Genomic DNA, 19,520 nt, shown 5'->3' with positions numbered 1-19,520 from the left:
ATGGAAGTTTTAAAAGCTACCCGGTAAGCCCATAAGGCTGTGTATAGGTTTTGATCCCAATCATTTTGTGAGTCGCTGACTATCTTGGTGAGCACGATGCATAGAATTTTGTTGGTACTCTCTGCCTGCCCATTATCTTGCGGGTGATAGGGTGCCAATTTGTGATGGAGCACCATGAAATCGTCAAGGAGGCTTTCAATGACGTCATTCAAAAAGTGTGTTCCCCTATCTCTCACTATTTTGATTGGTAGTCCATATCGCGTAAAGAAGTTGGTACAGCTGAAGACGGTCGACCTATGGAAGTGCAAGAAACCCAAGCATGACAGTTTGCAGGCAAATAAAGGGAACATTGGACAAGCTGTATTTGATGCAACCAGGAGATAGGTACACAGGGATGGAGCACTCTCTAGTCGGAGTTGCAATTGTTTCTTCCTATCACAGGTGACAGGAGCAGGTGTTTATATCATAAGGTTGTGAGCGGGACAAGAAGTGCTGGATACAGGTACTGTGGGGTTTATGATATAGGATTTGGAGCGAGATGTTTGTAGGAGACTCTACTTGTTGGGATGTGTATGTCAAATGTGGCATTTGGTAGGCCATTCATGGATTTTTAGCTCTACTCAGTGCAAGGTTGCTGACGCTTGTAAGGTTGGTTCTCTTTCCGGTATGGTATGCGACATTGGCTATGGTTCATTTGTGCGACCATCTAGCTATCCACACTATGATGACTTCGATGAAGTGTGTTATGATGCGATGGAGGCTCGCAGTCGAAGGCATGTGGAGAAAGGAATTGAGGGGTGCCAAATTTTTGGCATCGACAATCGAACACAATCAAGGGTGTGGAAGTTTTTAATTGTTGACAGCTGAAGTCATACTGGAACGTGGGAAACAAGACCAAGATGGAGTTTTTTGTTTTTCAAAAACCGGAAGCTAAAATTAACAAAAAGGCTAAAAAAAGGAATGAATTACATAGGGAGTCGCCATGGGCGGCACTGCAGAGGACATAAGTTCTTGGGAAGCCTGGAATTACATGCACGAGAGGTGGCGCCACTTGGGGCCATGCATGAGGGGCGGCATCCAGTTACGTGGAGGAGGAGGCCAGAAGGACCATGAGCAGGTGCAGGTTGGCAGAAGGGCCGCTAGAGGTGGTGCTGGCCAGTAGTCGACGAGGGGCTGCAGCTGGAGGAGAAGGCCGAGGGGTAGCCGATTTGAATGGAGGTCGGTGGTGAGCAAGAGGGCGGCCATCTGTGGAGTGTCAGGACTGCATGAGAAGGGAAGGTCAGTTTGCATGGGGAGAACCTTGAGCTGAGCTGGGCGGGAGCAAGCCAGGGCCGCCAGAAGGCTGGCCTAGAGCGGTGAATGAGGGCTGCAGTGCAGCGCCATCAGAGAGAGCAAAGGAGCGACCAGCAGAGGAGGAGGTACTGCCTGCAATAGAATCTTGAGGGCCGAAGAGCCATCATAGGGGTGGATTGCCAAAAAGCATGGCGTTACACAATAGATAGAAGGGCCAGAGGGTGGTGGGCTCCATACAAGAAAAGGGGCGCTATTGCTTGGGTGAGCAATAGCTTTGTCCTGCCTTGCTTGGTGAGCAAGGCAGGACAAAGCCGCCTAGGGCCATGGCTTGGATGAGAAGTTGCCGTGCTGCCTTGGAGTGGCCTTGAAGCGGGCTATAGAGTAGAGGAGGCCGCCATGGGCTCATAAAACAGCAAAGGGGACCAAGGTTGAAGTAAGGAGGACCATGGACAGAGGAGCCAAGGGCTTCCATAAAGGAGGTGCCATCAAAAGGACGGGTTTTTTTGGCCAGCGGGTAGCCGCCAAGTGATTGGAGGAGAAGGGGTTTTTGCGGGGCTCCACTGTATTGGTGGCCGCGTGATTGCAAGAGGGTGACTGATTTGTGGCCACAGGTTGATGGAAGCTGTCCATCTAAATTGATTAGAAGTAGAGGTGCTCTAAAGCATGCACAAATGTATTATTTATGCCGCCATCATGCCCGAAGTTGTTGTGATGGAGTTATTACTTCTGATTTTATTTGAATATTTGTCTTTGATCTATTCTTCCATCTCGTCTTGTGCATCTCGCTTCTGGTAGTGTTGGCTCCGGGTCTGTGTGTGTGTATGCAAAGAGGGAGGGAGAGAGATTGTGTGGGAAAATTGTACGTGTGGTCGAGGCGTGTGTCGCCTCCCTGTGTGAGTGTGTTTACAGTATTGGGATGAGTGTATGCATGGGTGGGTACAAGTGTGGGATGGTGGTTTGTTGACAAGTGTTTGCGGTTATGGTCGAGTGTGTAGCCGTGATTGCTCGTAGGTGAGTCTGTGGTGTGAAGGTTGGCAGAAAGTGTGCTTGTGTATGTGATTCTCTGTGGTTAGGGGTGTGGGTTAATCCCTGGGCTACAGAGAGGCAGGTTACTTGTGTGCTGAGTTTGTTCCCTCTTCCCCCTTTCCAACGTTTTTGAAAAGGAACTAAGTTGTAGTTCTTGCATCATTTTTTTAAGTTGCTTTTGCTTCCACACATTTCATCATGTAGTCTGTTGCTACAATGATGTATTGTGCGTGAGTCCTGTATCCTAAAGGTATGATGGGACCAATGAAGTCAATGCCCCATTTGGCAAAAGCACGTACGTCCATCATTGGTCTCAGTGGCATTTCATCTCTCCTTTGGGGTGGTTTTGTGCGTTGACATTCATCACATCGTTTGAAATATGTCTCTGCATCCATAAACAAAGTTGGCCACCATATGCCAGAGTGTAGCACGAGCCTTGCCGTTTTATCAGCAGAGAAGTGTCCCCAGCAGAGAAGTGTCCCCCTGGTTGTCTTGAGTGTGCTTGATCTAATGTAATTTTCACTTTTTGTAGCACACAACCGTAGTTGTTTGTCCTTTTCCCGTCTATACAGTTGGTTGGCAATGAGCAGATAGTGTTTGGCCTCTTCTTCGACATTTTTCATTCTTGCTTTGCCCCATTCCTCTGGAAAGGTTTGGTTTTTTAAGTACTCAACTATGTGAGCACTCCATTTAGGTGCTTGTACTACGCAAAACATGGTGGCATGTTCCACTGGGGGTTGCATTATACAACTATCACAGGATTTTACATATGTATGGACAATGTGTTCCATGTTTGGCCAGTAGACGCCCAGTCTCTGTAGCCATTGGCCTATCTGTGTTTCACCAATGTGAAATCCCATATTGTGTATATGAGCTTGTTTGAGGTAGTAGGTGGTATCTTCGGACTGTACACATAGTCTCAATATCCCATCCTTACCGTGTTTGTACAGCCGTCCTGCTAAAAGCTGGAGATTTTTTGTTTGATGGATAATTAATGGTTGTCTTTCTATCTGCAATGAGCTAATTGTAAGTAGAGGAATGACCTCTTCACTCCATCTCGGTACCATTTCGATGTTAAACAGATTTGAATCAGGAAGGTCATCATCAACACCCTCAGGTGCTTCCCCATGAAATAGTCGTGAAAGATGATTTTCTCTTTGGTGTGTGGTCCCCTTTTTTATAACCACCATGAAGTCAAACTCAAGCAGTAGTATAAACCAGCAAACAATTATTCCAATGTTGCAAGGTTTGTTTACTAGATGTAGTAGTGCTTGATGATCCACGAAGAAGTCAAACTTGTTTGCCAGAAGGTAGTGTCTAAATTTCTTGTCTGCATAGATCATTCCCAGGCCTTCTCTTTCCGTAGAGGTATAATTTCTCTCTGCGTGGTTTAGTTGCCTACTAGAGTAGCAAATACGAAAATCCATTTTCTTCTCTCTTGGCTGCGCTAATATGCACTCGATGGCATGGGCCGATGCATCCACATGGACATGAAAGATTTTTCTCCAGTCAGTGGCTTGCAAAATTGGAGCCGATACTAATTGCTATTTAATTTTTGGAAAGCCTGCTCACATTCCTCCATCCATTCAAAATTAGTTATGAGGGCGTACAATGGCTTAGCTATTACAACATACATATATATGAAACGCCTGTAGTACTCGCAATGCCCCATAAATGCTTGCACTTCTCTTTTCTTCATTGGTCTCGATAGTGCAACAATTCTTTGTACCTTTTCTTGATTAGTTGAAATTTCGTTTTTGGACACAATGTGGCCCAAAATTTTACCTTGTCTTACCATGAAGACACATTTTTCCGGGTTTAAGCAAATACGATACGTTCTGCATTTTTCAAAGACTTTTCCCAGATGAGTGATGTGGTCACTTCGTTGATGAGAATGAACATAAAGATCATCCATGTAGATCTCCAGAAACTGTCTAAGATATTCTTTGAATACGTGGCTCATTAGTCTTTGAAATGTAGCTGGGGCATTGGTCAAGCCGAAAGACATTACCCTGTAGGCAAATACACCCCACTCTGTTGCAAAAGCTGTCTTATGTTGATCTTCCGCTTTAATCATCAACTGGTTGTAGCCTAAGAATCCATCCAAGAAACTATAGGCCACTTTCCGGCCTTGCTACCCTCTCTATAACTTGATCGATTATTGATAGTGGATAGTTATCTCAGATGGTGGCTGCATTTACCTGTTTGAGGTTTACATAGACACACAGTTTGCCATTCTTTTTGGTATCACCACAATCGGGGACACCCAATCGGTGTGTTCAATCTTGTAAATAAACGCAACGTCCTTCAGTTTGTCTATCTCTTCCTTAATTTTCTTGGCAAAAGTTTCATTGTACATGTAAGGATGTTGTTTGCGTGGTCAGGCATCACTCTTAAGGGGAATCGTGTGCTGACAGATCTAAGGATCTATCCCCTCTAGATCTTTGTATGACCATGCAAAGACATCTTTATATCGTCTGAGCGTATCGACTAGAAATTGCTCTTCCTCTTTAGTAAGGTCCGTGGCAATGTATGCCAGTTTATACTCCTCACCTAGTCCTACTAAGTTGATGCATTTGGTGTTTTCAGACCCATCATATGAAATTCCTGGTTCCTTGGGATCTCGTTTGGGTTTTTGCACCACAATTTTCCTATCCTGAATGGTATACTTCTTATAGTGGGAAGGTGCATCAAATTTGTCATAATTTGATTCCTTATTAGTTTCCATTTCTGTTGTCCAAACTTCCTTCAAGGCTCGCTTCAATTAATTGTATTTGACCTTGCGCTCCATTTTGGACAACTTAATCGATTTTTTGGTTTTTTTTTTCCCTTTTTTTTGGTTTGTGTGTTTGTTTTTTTTGATTTGGTTTTGGTTGAGTTATGTTTCATGTATTTCTTTGATATCCTGCTCTTGAGGCAGTCAGTCGCTTCTACTAATCTTAAGCACTGCGTTTTGTCAGTTAATAGAGATATTGAGTCCTCGTTGTGCTTGTTTTGGTTGTTTCTACGTTTATCTCAATACTTGTGTTATCTTTGAGGGTTTTGGTTTGGGAAATCATAGTAGATCACGATCCTTCCGTTTGATGCTCTGACTCGAGCTACTAGACAACTCGTCGTCCGCGCTATCCTCTAGCATCTTATCAATCGAGTCTTGGAAATCTTCTTCATCCGTTTGGTCAAGGTCTCTTACAGAGATTTTGCCCACTACGCGTCGGCACTCGGCCACCCCGTCCTCGTCAGGGACTTCTCCCTCTTTCTTCGGAGTTAGGTTGAGACCCATTATCTAGAATGGAATGATATCATACCCTTCCTCATCAAAAAATTTGGTGAGGGTCACCTCATTTACACAAACATCAAGAGTAGTTAGTATTTGCTTCCATCCAAAAGGCTCAAACATCTCTTTTGGAAAAGGCTCTGGTATGTATGCCTCGTCTTGTGCAGTCCTATCAAGAATTTAGTTTTCGTTTTTTAGACTTCCACATTCCAAAGGTTCTCTTGTCCACTGGTAAGCTTTGTTCTGTAGCCAAGCCGATATTCCTCCTTCCTGATTAGTTGTGGAATGCAAGTCTTCTCCTGAAGTTCTTTCTACGTCTCTATAGCTATTATTTGTGACACTAATTTTTGTAGTGACATCCTTGTTCCTGAGATAGATATTGTTGTATTCCCAATCTTGCACCATTTTGAGCTAACACATGAATGGTTTGCACAATATGATGTTGAAATTGCTGCTCTCATCGCAATTCATAATAGAAAATGTGTGTTCATATGCAATTCCACAAGAGGTTACTGCTACAATCTGCTCCAAGATTCCTATGGGTCTTTCTAGATACCCATCTGCCAATTGAAGTTTCATTCTCGTCTTTCTAAGAGCAGGTTTTCCTTATTTTTTCCACATGGCCTTGGTAGCTAGCTATGGCTATTCCAACCCCACTATCCAAGATTGCTATCGACTTAATCTCTTTGTAATCCACCGATAGGGTAGTATTTCCTTCTTCACCTTCACAATAATCCCCTGCCTTGTTTACTGGTACTGGCTCATGTTTAGTTTGTTTCGAGGGTTGTGTCTTTAGTGTGTTTGGAGAAGCCGCGGGTGAAGGAATTACTAGCCCTATTTTTTTTAAAAAAATTCTGACCTCATCCCAAAGATACGGTCTGATATGTAGTAACTTTGACAGAGTCAGTGTACAACGGATAGGGGATGACATCGGCTCGTGAAGAGTTTTAGTATCCATCATCTTAGGATTGGCTTTCCATTGAGATGGGACTTTTCTTACCTTCGATCGAGTTTCAAGGTTAACAATAAATGAAGGTAAAGTCTTCAACAACTACGGTTTACTGTCTTTCGATATTTCTCTATCTGCATCGCCATACAATAATTTGATGTCATTTGGGTAGAGCTCATGCTCGAGGTGGATTTCTGGGATAGGAGCTGACACAAGTGTGGCACTTCCATCTTTTCTATTCCTGATATGTTCCCATAGCTCTTGAGGCCATTGTTCTTCTACCTCCTAAACTGGCAGTGGTACTTGAGAATACATTCCATTTGTTGTATTGGCTACCACCCTCGTATCCAATGGTGTTTCTTCTACAAGATTTGGTAGGTTATTATTTTCAATTCCCTGCCCCTCTAACTCTTGAATCTTTTCTCGGATTAGTACCGCGGCTTTTGGAGCCGTAGGAATTGATGGTTCTATGTTTGTTTAGGCTTTAGCCTTGCCTTGTAAGCTTTCAAAATTGCGTCCAAAGGTTCGAACACCTTGTCTACCAAGACCGACCCTCCTGATGGTAGATCTGATTGTTTTTTTATCTCGTTGTTGCCCTGAAGGTCCCTTTACTTTTGAAGTTGTTTCTCTAGTTTTAGCAATTTGGTTTTCAATGCCATTTTTTCCTTTTATCTTTTGGCTTTCATCTTGTTTCATTTTGCCTTCCATGATTTCCTAGGGGTTCGGACAGACAAGTTTTCTATCTCTATTTGGCTGGCTGGGACATTCCTTGCTGCCTCATGTGCTTGAGCTCTAGTGATCGCGTTTATCAAAATGTTCGGTTCTGTTTCGGATCCACTTGAGCTGGGCACGATTCCCCTTTTGCTCTTGGTTGATTTTCTTTTGTTTTTGGGGTTTTTTGGACATTGTGGAATGAGATGGTCGGCCGTGCATACGTCACAGATCTAGAAGGCACTGGATGCGCTTAAATATTGCCTCGCCAGCCATCAACGCGAAGATTATTTCAGCCCACAAAGCTGTGTCAAGGGACGACACAAGCAAGGAGAGGGGAATGTTAACAACAAGCTAACACGGACACCATTTTTCGAAGTTCTCTTTGTAAAACATTTGTTATTTTGATAAATCGTGAATGTTGTAACTCCTATTTTCTTGGATAAACTTTGTAATTAATGAGCCGAGGCTACAAGCTTCCAGATTGTATCATCCAGTCATTACCCAGCTTTGGTAGAACTCCAGATTATTAATTTTGACCACCCAAAAACCTTGGCTAAGGTATAAAAGCCAATTTTTGTAAGGTTTTTATAAGTTTTTAGATAAAATATACAGCACGAGCTAACGGTGCTCACTTCTCTCCTTCTTGCGCTTCCTACTCCCTCTCCGGTTGTCACATTTCAACTGTGTTTGTTGCATTGCAACCGCAGGTAAGAGCTCTACGCATTGACATAAACGACTAGGTCAAAAATCCACTACTGTTAATAATCGCGATTTTTGAACTTGACCTAAAGTGAGGTTTGAGACCATAAGTATGTGTTCTTATGTCTTATAAAGTTGTGCTAGAAGTTTCATTACGTTTGGATGTAATTTGATGCTATAACGGATGTGATTTGCTTGCCGATGAGCGATTGGATTTTGGTGATTTCAGTCACTTGAGCTAGATGCGAGTTGTTAGTTGTTTTCCAAGAGATTGACAACCTCTTGTAGCCTCTATATACTAGTCAAGTCAGCTTCGTTCCATGGTTTGACAAATTAATCATGGTTCTCGCTAATACTGCAATAAGATAGGATGGTGAGTTTAGACATGCGTCCCACACAAGGCTATGGTGGCCCTCACGGGCCAGGTGGAACTGGGGGCCTTTTGGCAGCGTAGGAGCCGAACGCTGGTGCGACGAAGGTGGCTAGGTGGTCATGGTGGTGCCCTTCGATTGCTGATGTGGTAGTCTATAAGGGTCTAGCCCTATACACCTCTTTTGAAGGGAAAAGGGAAACCGCACTAGCAATATCCTTGGTGCAAGGGACCCTCCCCGCGATGCACAAAGCGCGCGCACACACACACACACACACACACACACACACACACACACACACACACACACACACACACACACACACACACAGAGAGAGAGAGAGAGAGAGAGAGAGAGAGAGAGAGAGAGAGAGAGAGAGAGAGAAAGAGAGAGAGAGAGAGAGAGAGAGAGAGAGAGAGAGAGAGAGAGAGAGAGAGAGAGAGAGAGGTCACCCCCCCCCATACGGGGCTGTTCCACATGCAATGCAAGGACAAGTGTCCGGTGGCCTATAAGGGGGTAGTTCGACATGCAATAACTTAGACTTACTAAAAAATGAGCAGATGGGCTATTAAAAGAAAATGCCATTTTTTCCTGTTGTTTGCTGAAGACTATTGAGTGGAGAGTTTTTTCCTGGAGAGAGCAAGATCAGAGAGTTTTTGAAGGGAAAGAAGATCAAAAGGAGGAGGTCTTTGGGAGGCGAAGGTGGCAACACAATCGGACTACTCATCGAGATCGCATCCACCGCATCGGCTTACATTTCTTCTATGTATCTCCCTTGGCTAATTTCTCTATTTATCTATAATCGACTATTTAAACTCCATATTCTACAATTTAATTATAGTATGGTGCTGATAATGATGCCGCTTGGTCAACGTGCGTCTTTTCTTGTTCATGTTAGCAAATCCACCTATTTTCATACATAATCTTATTTCAAAGCAACTATCGGTCTACTATACGGTGTGGTGCTTCTTCCTTTCTCTTTTCCCACAGCTAACAGCCCCCGACTCGCCTTCCAACTCTTAATCCTCCGACATCTTGGCGAACTTGATGTGAAACCGAACCGGGGTGGGAAGAATTTGTGGAGGAAGATGTCTACACCGCAAGACGCATCCATGCAACAAATGATGCAGCACTTTGTAGCGTATATGCAACAACAACAGGCTGTCCAACAACAGTATAATCTACAAGAGCGGATTTGTAAAGCTCGACAGACAGTTACAGATAAATTACAGCAATTTGAAGGTTGGGATATTAGCAAATTTTGCAATATCTACGAGGCAATAGAAGATAATGAAATCGATTATCAGAATGCAATGGAAGGGTTTCATTTAATTGCAATGCTAGATCTTAGGGGCCGAAATAAAGAGATTCAGGTGGCTCAAGGCCCAAATTGACAGATGTTCAAGAAGGTGCTAGAAGAGGAATATTTTCTTGAGGATTCACAAAGGGTAACTAGACAAAGCTTCATGAAGTGGGTGCAAAAGAAAAAGAAAAATTTATTTTCACGAGAGTTGTTGTGGGAGTTTGCAAAGAAATTCAACCAATTGTCCTCGAGAGATGATGAAGGATCAAAAGGTTGAACTTTTTATTCAGGCTGTTGATTCATGGATTCAAAAGAGTCTAGTGCAATTGCTGGAGGAATCAACAGGTGAATTGGGCTCAACGTCCGATTGGAAGATAGTCACTGAAGCGGTAAATATGATCGTGAAACAACAGATGAGAGTTGACAAGATGATTGTGGCTGATGTTATGGATGTTCTTGAAGAGGAAACTAAGGGAAAATCATACTCGACAATACCCAAAGTGGAGGATCCGGTTGTGGACGAACTGGTGAAAGGTATTCAAGAGTTAAATTTGAATTTCCAAGTTGTTAAATTTGAAGGGTTGGCTGGGAAGGGGTCTACTTTTGAGCCTAGGTAGCAACCTCCACACAAAGGTTGGGATCGATGTATGTGGTGCGATAGTGAAGACCATAGATATATTAAGGAATGTGATGAGTTTGATGAAGCTTACAAAAGGAATGTGGTTTTCTAAAAGGACAAGAAGATTCACCTCAATGCAACAGGTGAGATGCAACAATTGAACTTTGGTAAGGGCGGCATGAAAAAGCTAGTTGAAGAAATACAGCATAATGTTGCTCTTGTGGAAGCAACTACATATGGGTTGCAAGTTTGTGGAAAGGGAGATGATGATGGTGCAGGTACAAAGGGCCAATTGTGGCCTTATGGTTTGAAGTAGCAGAAGGAGGTAAGGTAACTTACGGGAAGCTACGTGAAGTAGGGAATTCTATTCGAGAAACCAAAGGGTGGACTGATCCAGTGGATTCCCTCTGAGTATATGCATTTATTGCTAAACCTCAAGTTAATGAGGCTATGGTGGAAGAAACGCAAAGAAGGGATGAAGAAGTTGTAGGGACATCAAAAAGGGCAACAAGATTTGGCAGCAAGAAAGAGGAAGGTTGTGCTCCTAAGCCCGCTCATGAAGTGGTTATGGAGGAGGCACCCAAGGACAAAAAGCAAGGTAAGCCTAGGGGACCCTCGTATAAGCTTAAATTTGATATTGAGTTGGATGTAGATCTAAATAAAGTTTTTGAAGAGCGCATCCTAAATAGCAAAGTGGAACTCATATTGGATGATATTCTCAAAATTTCCAAACGCGAGTTCCACGAGGAGATCATTGATATTATCAAGAGGAAGCCGCAAATACCAAGTGAATAGGAGCTAGAATCAGTTAAGAGCTAGATGGTTTGGCACATTGAAGAAATTTTGGATGATTATGAAGATTATTTGGTAGATCTTGAAGAAGAAGAGTCCAAGTCTGTGGTGGTTTCGAACCCAATTGTACCTGAGTTAATACATGTTCATTTTGATGATAAGGAAGACAATGAAATTATACCCAAGATTCACTTTTCAAGGACTCATTGGGCAGGGCAACAACCAAAGCTGTTGTGAAGCTTGGCGACATTGAAGAACCGGTTTTAGCACTAATAGATCATGGATCGGAGATTAATTTGATAGCAAAAAGCTTGCACAAAAAGGGAAAATGGCCTATTGATGTAGACCACGGTTGGCGAACTCAAGCTGCCAACATGCTTCCATGCGACCTCTATGGTGCATGTGCAAATGTTAAGGTAATTGTAGGGGATGTCTGCGATGAGCAAAATTTCTTTTTATAGGAGCATTTCTCCTATCAATTGATTTTGGGACAACCCTACATTACGGTTGTGCGGATGGAAACCAGGTTCTAGATGATGGCTCGGCCTATGCCACGATTTGGAGCTGAGATGGTAAGAAAGCGTTTCAATTCTTGATCATATGTGTTTACCATGCTAGGAACAAAGATAGTTTACATGATCATCCACTCCTGAAGATATGCAAGAAGTTCAAAGAACACAGGTTTGCATAGGATTTTATTAGAGTTCCATTATAAATCCGGACTATGGTGGTACAAGTGAGGAAAAGTTCTTGCAAAGAGAATCTTTCTCTTTGCGGTTTTTGGGGTTAACAATCTGAAAGTGGGAGAAACAGTATGGTTCAGGTATCCAAAGTGAATTTTAGGGATGTGATGTGCTTGATTTCGATGATGTGGTTTCAAGGATCTTTGAAGAGGTATCTTAGGTAGATACTATGTCAGAGCTTGAGGAGATCATGCAATACATGTTACAAAGAGGAACTGAAGTGGTTAAGGTCCACTCAATGGACATGTATGAAGAGATGGTTATATATGAGACACTTATGTATAATGAAGATGTTTTGGGGGTTCCATCGTTGCAATAGCTCCAATGACCAACAAAATTATCAATCCGGAGGGATGAGCTACCCAGCTAGGGCATGGAAACACTCACACGATTAGTGAGCTAATCATGGCAACAGGAATGGTTAACTCTATGAGGTGATCTTCTCGGCCTATGCAGGATCTCAGCCGCAATGAAGGGCAATCTCCACATCCACTTCTCTTCACCTCTAATCAACCCAATCACACACACTATGATTGCAAGACGTACACAACACTAATCCTATCATACAACACATTAATCACAAGCACACACACATAGATCTATCGAGCACCACACTCCAATCAAACCTACATACACACACAAGAAAAAGAGGAAATCACACAAGATTAGAGAGGGATTAACCCACTGATTAGTTAATATCTAGTTAATCTAAGCATCATAGGCAATCATAAGAAGCATAAGAGAGGCATAGTGAAAGAGAATGAATCATTGATTAGTGTTAATCAAGTCTCATGAACAAGGAGAAGCTCAATGACTCCATAGACACACACCTGAAGAGCTCTCACCAAAGAGTGCTCTCAACAAATGAGCTTGAGAACCCTAATTTCTTTTATACACTGCCTTATATACCTAGGGTAAAAATATGCAATGTCCGGGCGTCCAAGGCCTTTAGGGATCCACCACTTACTGAATCTGTAACCTAGACACAGTAATTGACCTATTCCTTACAGCTTCGAACTCCCATTGAGCCCGTAACACATTAAAATATTAGAATGGCTTAAAATAAATCAAGAATTTACAATATGTGACCATTTTGGAAAAACTTGGAAAATGTGTAACTCCAATCTTTACTGCTTCTTCATATTGATCTTCAATGTGCATCCGTACACCTTTGGTCTTTAGAAGCTTCTGTTAACTGACGTTGACTCAGTTAACATTCCCCCCTTCCGATTTTAGTGCCCACGTCCTCGGGCACTATTGAAAAGTGTCAATGGAGGCAAAGGAAGGTTTTTGATTGGTTATTGATGGGCTGATCTCTTCAATTGTCGTTGAATTTGTTGATGAGGTTCAATTTTTTCCAGCATCTTCATTGGTCTGAATAGCCGATTTTGAGAGATGATGTTGTATTTGTCTGTTGTAATAGCATAATGATGAGGCTATTGTTTATTTATGAATAGTATGGACCAGGGAAGTAGAATGATGAGGTTATAAACTAGGGTCTAATACCTGGATGACCAAAGATAGAAAACCCAATGGGAAAAAAGTACCTTTGGGATACGTGCATTATTGGGGTACTTATTAGCATTGGAAATATTAATAAAGTACTCAACGGATTATTTGCTGATAGATATGGAATTAAAAAGGCAGCAAATATGAGAGAGTAGCATGATAGAACATTGGTTTTCCTATTGTAGTCCACTCAAGGTGCATAGGTGGAAGCAAAAAAGAGTGTCTAATGTATATGTCCAATGATGGGACATCCTATTTATGCATACACCAAAATGCATGGAAAACAATATGCTGTGCAAGAAAGATAATGAGGGGTTCTTTAGAAAGATGGTGTAGCTATAAAAGCATATGACATGGCTTTGCAAGCTGGCACCCCTTTAACATTAGTTCTGTAATTGGACACTTAAGTGTCCTGAGACACTAAAGTGTCTTGTTTTCCTTCCAAGTTTTGGCAATTTATTTGTCAAGCTAGAAAGAATTTTTTTATACCTTGCTTCTACCATAGGTTGGTCATGAGAGAAAGAAAACTCTCGATTTTTCTCCATGTCAAAATAAAATCCGTATAGATAGAATTCTGGTAAGTTCTAAGTCATAAATTTTAGTAAAATTTCAAGCTGTTTTGCCAAAAAATCATAAAATTCTTATATCTTTTTGTAGAGATGGCCCTTTTTATGTTATAAAAGCCAAGTGTTAGCATCTAGTGTTACAAAACAATGGAATAAACTTTAAAGACAAGTTTCCAAGTCACACACAAGTTATAGGCATAATTTCATACTTGAGCACGTGTTGAACTAGAGCATAATTTTGGTCTTCCAAAGCTCCCCTCATGGAATTGGGGCTATTCTAGTGCAATTTGACAACAACTAAAAATGACTATATATCTTGAAACCAAGAAACTACGTATTTTTTGGGCTCTCTAACTCAATTAAATCTCGCTGCTTGAACTCTATCTTGAATTTTTTTCGTGGAAAAACTCTTGAAAATCTTGAGTTCTCCATAATAACATTAAAACCAAAGTTTTGGGCACCCCAATTGTATACATACCATGTACTTTGATACATTTAGTTGATCTACATAGAAAGTTTGATATTATTTGAGGTTTTAAATGCTTATGTCTAAAGAATGAAAATATCAAAGTTCTCCCTTATGCTGTTTTGAATATTTAAAATAATCCAATAATTGTTGCATACCAAAGCCCTTCTATTTTCCACCTTGAGTCCTAGATGGAAAAGGTAAGCAATGCATCACTTTCTAAAACTCACAAATACATCAAAAACATATTTTTCTTTGTATACAACAATATGCTTGAAATGGCTATATCAAATACATATAACTTTCCATTAATTTATATACTCCCAAGTCAATTTTTTGCACATGAAACTGTCAATTAGCTATAGCAAAATTGTGGAAAAGACACCTAAAATTTTCTACAAGGGTGCTTCATTTTTTCTTGAGCTTATAAAGCCGATTTCTTAAAACCAGCCATTGCAGTCTTACGAGGGTCAACTTGATGAGTGTAGTTCTTGATCATGGTAGATTCTAAAATGCCCTTTTTGAGAATTCCTCAACGAATTCTCGAAGAAGTTGCTCAATACTTGGGAATTCCAAGCTATTTAATGGTTGGAGCCAAGTCAAGGAAGTACCTTAATGCCAACCCAAATCCTTCATATTGAGTGTGGAAATCAATTACCTGTTTCGCTCTCAAGACTTGTTTGAAGATTGAAACATGGGCATATGGATCTCTGGATCCATTATACTTTTTGGGTACGCATTTTGCCACCTGAGATGGTCACATACGTCTGGCCTCTGCAACCATTTTAACAACTCCTGGTCTGCTTGGTGTGGCTTCTCTAGGTTCATAATCTCCTCTTGGTACTAATAGTGGTGTCCTATCCACTATACGTTCATCAAGTCGATCTCGTGTAATAGTCGGAGGGATTCCAGTGGTGTAAGTGATGTCAGGAATAGTACTAACCCTGTGTGTGTTCATGGAAGCCTAGACACTATCGATCCTAAAGGTTCTATTTTTGGGACTCGTTCATGTCCATAAGAATCCTCCACCCTGGTTCTCAAGGGGCTCATGGGTACAATCTCAGGTATGGTGTGAGTAGTCATGGTTTATACCTCTTATGGATTTACATAGTATTGGTGGAGTGGTCCTCCAAAATATGTATATCTCTCTAACTTCTTTCGATCCAATGGAGAGTACTTTTGGCCATACTTGTCCATTATCACCACCTGAATACTTTTTCCCTTCGTGTATGTGTAAACATACAAGTTTTATCGGTTTTTCAATTCTTTGATGTGGGGCTCGCCACATCTGTAATAGAGTGTTGTTCTCCATTATTGAACTTATAAAGCCCCACATATGTGTTGTCCGTGTTAAGGCGCTTTGTATCATTGGTGCGTCTGAGTACCACATTTTGTTTCTCCATTTTGAGTGGTGCATCAGCCAGCTCATTATCTACCTTGTCCTTGGTGCTGGTCATTCCCCATTTATCCACAATAAAAGGGTTAATGAACCACTAGGTACATTACTCCCTCTCGATTGAAATATCTATCCCCGTCATAATCAACATCTACAAGGTCTCTGAACTTGCTCGGCTTATTTTCCAACTTAACACAGTAGCAGTCCATTCCATCCTTATAGATTTTAGCCTTAAGCAAATTGTCAAATTGAAACTTCAAATACATTAATTTTACATCAGATGCAGGCTGAGAAGGACCTGCACCCATTGAGGCTTTTCCCTTAGAGTTTGACTTGTTAGAATCTTCAGCCGTGAGGCTGTATGATCTCTCAGACGAAGTGTCAGAGAAAATCTCCTCTAAAATGGGTTCCAAAGGCGGCAGTGGTATCTGATTCACACTTTCTTCCGTTGAGTGATTACTCCCTTAACCAAAGATGCTGGGGTTCCTATTTTGGTACAATCTTCTTGATCCCAAATTCATGAAGAATTGGTAATACAAAATCCAAACCGAGTTGCTTCATTAAATAGTTTGAATCTCCCGTTTGATCTTGCTTGCTGGATAGTATCTTCTAGTACCTACAACCTGTCAAGAATTTGCTTGATAGCTGTGAGCTTACAGTTGTTCTTGTTAGTTCTTGCTTTTATTCGACAAAACTTAGATGGGTTTTTTTAGTATCACATGATTCCCTATACATCCTCAACAATCTGGGTCCAATTTCAATTTTGAAAGAAGCACTAGGTTGCTATGGACTAGCTCTTTGTATGGTAATTTTTTGTCTCTGTTCTGACTTAGAGGTATATGGATCGCCATCCATGTTGAGAAGCGAATTGATCTTTTGTTGCTATCATAAGATTTAACATGATTAAGAGGTCTTATGGTACCAAATTTTCTAGAAATGAACCTCTGGATTGGAGGCTAAGTTGAATTTGTCACTTTGCCGGAGCTTCTGTCAGTTTTGAGGTGTTGGGATGGTTTCTTGCACCCAAATTCAACTGTGGAAGGACCACTAGACTCTCTGTGATGCCCTCTAGCTATGATATATATATATATATATACTACAAGAGGCTATTCATATTAGCGACGCTCACACAGCGACGCTCATTTTTTTTTTCCCGACGTCGCTATGAGCGTCGCAAATTTACAAGTAAATTTGCGACGCTCATAGCAACGCTCATAGCGACGCCGGCTGGGCTAAAGAAAAAAACAGAGAGTGCCCAAAAACTCAGATCTCAGATCTGAGTTTTTTGGCGCCCTCAAGCAAGGAGCAGGTAACGCTCTCCCTCTCTCTCTCTCTCTCTCTTTCTTCTCCACACACACACACACACACACACACACACACACACACACACACACACACACACGAGGAGAGGAAGGAGAGCCAGGTATGCTCCTTCCCTCTCCTCACTCTCATGTTCCCTTCCCCTCTTTCTCTCTCCCTCTCTCTCTCTCTCACACACACACACACATAGTGTTTTTGAGAGAGAGAGAGAGAGAGAGAGAGAGAGAGAGAGAGAGAGAGAGAGAGAGAGAGAAAGAGTACAAACATAAACAAAAACGCACACACACATACATAAACAAAGAATGCACACACACATTGAGAGAGGAAAAGAGAGAGAGAGCATGCATAAACAAAAAACGCACACATTGAGAGAGGAAAAGAGAGAGAGAACATGCATAAACAAAAAACGCACACATTGAGAGAGGAAAAGAGAGAGAAAACATGCATAAACAAAAAAATGCACACACATTGAGAGAGAAAGAGAGAGAAACTAATTTAACGTCGTAGGAAACTAATTAAAATTAAAAGACCTAAAGATCTAGCCGACGAGGAGTTGAACTCAAGACCTATTATTCAAGAGGGAAATGGCATAACCAATCTATCATACTTGGCATGGGTGATAGAAAGGTTATACCATTTATCTCTTTTTATTGGCACACACATCCACACACGCGCACACACACAAGAAGAAGAGAGTTATAACGTCGTAGGAATAAAAGACATTAAAGATTAGGTTAGATGTAGATTTACATTAAATTAGATTTAGGTTTATTTAAGTTAAATTAGATTAGATTTAGGTTTATTTTTAGTTAGATTTACATTTATTTACGCTAGATTTAGATTTACGTTATATTAGATTAGATTTAGGTCTCCATAGACTGCGATGCCTGCATGAAGCGGGTGAAGAAAGACCTCGATGGAATATAGGGTATTGCTGCCTTCACTCATGGTGGGCTCCGTCGATCCAAAAGTACTGGTGAAATGTCTTCAGAAGATAGGGAAGAAGGTGGATCTTCAGGGCGGCAAGAGTCACTACATCCCCGACAATGACCATCTAGACAACCTCTAGTCATTCAACAGCAACTTCAAAGTTAGTAACAAGAGCAAGAACGGTCCAAAGGGCCAATTGATGTCGTCAGATGTGGATGGAGATGAGGCAGCGTCACCGCCGGAAGTTAACTCTCACATCTTTAGTGATGAGAATGCCAACTCTTGCCGAGTTATGTGAAAAATTATGTGTTAAATCAGTTTTAAGGTTCTTATAATCCCTGCTAGTTTAGTTCTTTGTTTTTAATATAACATAATTTACGTTAGATTTAGATTTATGTTATATTAGATTAGACTTAGGTTTATTTAGGTTTACCCACACACACACACACACACACACACAAGAAGAAGAGAGTTTTAACGTCGTAGGAAACTATCCCAAAAGACGTTAAAGATTAGGTTAGATGTAGACTTACGTTAAATTAGATTTAGGTTTATTTTTAGTTAGATTTACGTTTATTTAGATTTACGCTTATTTACGTTGAATCGAGTCCACGCAAGAATTACTAACGGTTTAGGGTTTAGAGTTAGACGAACAGTGAAAAGATCTACTGTGAAAAGATGTTAAGATGCTGTGAAGTGCTACAGCTAGAGAAGAGGCAAAGGGGTTTTGTCCACTACATGCAGTATCATGTAGACGTGGGTCTGTAGATTTCTTGTACCCGCAAATATAGGTATTGACCAATAAAGACGAGATTATAACCCGGTGGTTCTGATCTCCGTGCACCTCTAGACCGAGGTGTGCGGGGATTGGACATGACTAGAGAATGTGAGGTAGAGAGAGAGAGAGAGAGAGAGAGAGAGAGAGAGAGAGAGAGAGAGAGAGAGAGAGAGAGAGAGAGATAAGACGAAGAATGCCAATAGAATATTAAATTTGTTGTCCAGGTTATAAGATTTTTATCCTCATTATGAGTAGTGACGAGGATGTGGGACCGTCCAACCGAAACACCTATCTCTCAACGAGGGTCTTGTGTCCTTGTAATCAATGCAAGCATGCTGTGCGACGGACAAGACGTGTTTCTTTGCAGCACGTTCGCGAATTTGGCGAGTTCGATCCATCTATTATAGATCGAGTTGTTGCCAATTATAACTTGTCGTACTCTGACGCTGGCCAACAAGCAGCAATCTTGCAATCCAATAGATGTGTTTGCAGGCACTTTGGTCAAGCAGCATATGTGAGGCCACAAGATGTAGCCTCTGACAGCTCGAGGGATGATCATGCAGAGCACATTCCCAACGAGGCAATGTTTGAGCCCGAGATTGATGAAATGATCGAGACGATCATGGATTCAGAAAGGCTTATCTATGATGATATGAAAAGTGAAGCCGATACGCCATTGTATAATGGAGCACGTATGTCTAGATTGAAAGCACTCCTGGTTCTTCTCAACATGCAGGCAAAGTTTGGATGGAGTGACACTAGCGTCACAACG

The 19,520-nt window shown here is 41.5% G+C and overlaps 2 pseudogenes; one reads left to right on the top strand and one right to left on the bottom strand.

Moving 5' to 3' along the window:
* Nucleotides 1-853, top strand: LOC147444309 (uncharacterized; annotated as a pseudogene).
* Nucleotides 854-988: 135 nt separating this feature from the next.
* On the bottom strand, nt 989-1,969 carry LOC147444308 (uncharacterized; annotated as a pseudogene).
* Between the last annotated feature and the right edge of the window lie 17,551 nt (nt 1,970-19,520).

Source organism: Adiantum capillus-veneris, chromosome 13 (genome assembly GCF_014529385.1).
Source record: "Adiantum capillus-veneris isolate H3 chromosome 13, ASM1452938v2, whole genome shotgun sequence".
NCBI lineage: Eukaryota > Viridiplantae > Streptophyta > Polypodiopsida > Polypodiales > Pteridaceae > Adiantum > Adiantum capillus-veneris.
Note: the sequence above shows the minus strand (reverse complement) of the source record. Positions and strands in the feature narration are given on the sequence as shown.